Raw genomic sequence first — 2,500 nt, forward strand, 5'->3', positions numbered from 1 at the left:
GTATCGTAACCAGCTTAGTGTACTGTAACCAGCTTAGTGTACCTTAACCAGCTTAGTGTACCTTAACCAGCTTAGTGTATCGTAACCAGCTTAGTGTACTGTAACCAGCTTAGTGTACTGTAACCAGCTTAGTGTACCTTAACCAGCTTAGTGTACCTTAACCAGCTTAGTGTATCGTAACCAGCTTAGTGTATCATAACCAGCTTAGTGTACTGTAACCAGCTTAGTGTACTGTAACCAGCTTAGTGTACCTTAACCAGCTTAGTGTACCTTAACCAGCTTAGTGTACCTTAACCAGCTTAGTGTATCGTAACCAGCTTAGTGTACTGTAACCAGCTTAGTGTACTGTAACCAGCTTAGTGTACCTTAACCAGCTTAGTGTACCTTAACCAGCTTAGTGTATCGTAACCAGCTTAGTGTATCATAACCAGCTTAGTGTACTGTAACCAGCTTAGTGTACTGTAACCAGCTTAGTGTACTGTAACCAGCTTAGTGTACTGTAACCAGCTTAGTATACCTTAACCAGCTTGTATCACCATGAACCCAGCGAGAGAGGACCAAAGGTAAATCTGTAGGATTCCTGATTTAGATATTAATGAGAAAAAATCGTCTTCAATAAATTATATTTATAATTAAATTATAAACTTCATTTTAACTTCAGTAGTTTGTTTATTTTGTAATGAATGTGTTTGGATTTAAAAGAAAAGAAGCTGCCCTGAACTTTAGTGTTGAAACAAAACAAAAGTGCCCTTTTTTAAGCAGCCGAGTCGCTTTTTATCGTTCAGTTTGAACTCTCGACACTTTGAAGATGATTTAAAACATTTTCATGTCACTGAAACTCACTCGAGTGTTTGGATTAATGCTGCAGGAAAAATCTATTGCTTCAGCCTGAGGGGTTTAAATGACATGTCTTACAAGTGTGTGTGTGTGTTTAAGCATGAATGTGTGTGTTTTTCTTCTTTAGAAGCTCAGGTTATTAAAAAATAAGTTATTTTAAAAAGTTTTTTGAAAAAGTCCAAAGTAAAGGAGACGTCAGTCACAGATTAGACGGAGCTCACGTCGTTCACATGTTCCTGCACTGAACACAATGTCCTATTCATCTGTGTGTGTGTGTGTGTGTGTGTGTGTGTGTGTGTGTGTGTGTGTGTGTGTGTGTGTGTGTGTGTGTGTGTGTGTGTGTGTGTGTGTGTGTGTGTGTGTGGTTGTGTTAAACGTGCCTCTGCAGGTAGGTTTATGTTCCGTCTCCTGCTGTCGGTTATTGCAGTGTGTAACAATAGCAGTGAAACAAAAGAACTTTTTCCTGCTTGGACAGAAAAAGACGACCAGCTGCTTTTCTTTATTAATTTTACATATTTGTAGAAGATTTAAGGGTTTTTTTTGTCTTCAGCAGGACAGGAGCACACTCGAGCTCGGCAGAGAAGAACAACGTAACTGAAGCTCGACACACTGCACACACACTCGTATCGTCTCACTCTCAGAGGACAGCGACACGTCCGTCCTGCCGTATCCTATCAGATTAGCGAAGATGTTAACATGACATCGTTTAAAGGAAGCTTTCGTTAACTGAAAGCCGTCAGCAGACTCTAACTTCAATACGGTCGCTCTCGTTACTCTGGACAGGTTTTAAATCTCATCTTTCTCGTTCATCTGTGTGCTAGAACTTAAGTCCAGATGTTAGCAAGAACCAGTTCCACTTTTAAACATGGAGCTAGCACCTAAACCATGTAGCTAGCACCTAAACCATGTAGCTAGCACCTTAACCATGGCACTAGCACCAGACCATGGAGCTAACACCTGAACCATGTAGCTAGCACCTAAACCATGTAGCTAGCACCTGAACCATGGCGCTAGCACCAGACCATGGAGCTAACACCTGAACCATGTAGCTAGCACCTTAACCATGGCACTAGCACCTAAACCATGGAGCTAACACCTAAACCATGTAGCTAGCACCTAAACCATGGAGCTACAGAAGTTTAAGGAGGAATTTGTAAAGTTCTCCTAAGTCACAGATCCATGTGTATGTGTGCGGCAGTAACTCGTTACATTAGCAGAGTTTAGTTTAGCTAAAGACAACTCTCACAATGTGCACATTCGGCAGTGTGAGTCCTCAAACAAGTGTGTGTAAGGTGGCAGGGGTTTGTGAGCAAGTTGTGATTGTGATACGTTAATGAATGAAGGTTGGAGATGACGTGTGGAGTCCCCAGAGGGCGAGAACACAGAGGCGTGATAAAGACAATATTGGGACAAGGCCTTGGGTTCTCTTCAGGTTTCTTCCTTTCACCGCTGCTGCCCGAGGTGTCGCTGCCCTCTAGTGTGCGGTTCTGACCCGCTACACGGGAGTCTGTCACTTTCTAAAAATGTACACATACTTTTTTTATTATTTGCGTGTTAGAATTACACTCTTTATTACAAACGCAGATGTTTCCAGATCATCTACGTGGCTGTGAAGGCATTCTACAGCAACACGTTCCTACATGGACTTAACAGCTGAATGTAC

Source organism: Tachysurus vachellii, chromosome 6 (genome assembly GCF_030014155.1).
Source record: "Tachysurus vachellii isolate PV-2020 chromosome 6, HZAU_Pvac_v1, whole genome shotgun sequence".
In the NCBI taxonomy this organism is placed as follows: domain Eukaryota; kingdom Metazoa; phylum Chordata; class Actinopteri; order Siluriformes; family Bagridae; genus Tachysurus; species Tachysurus vachellii.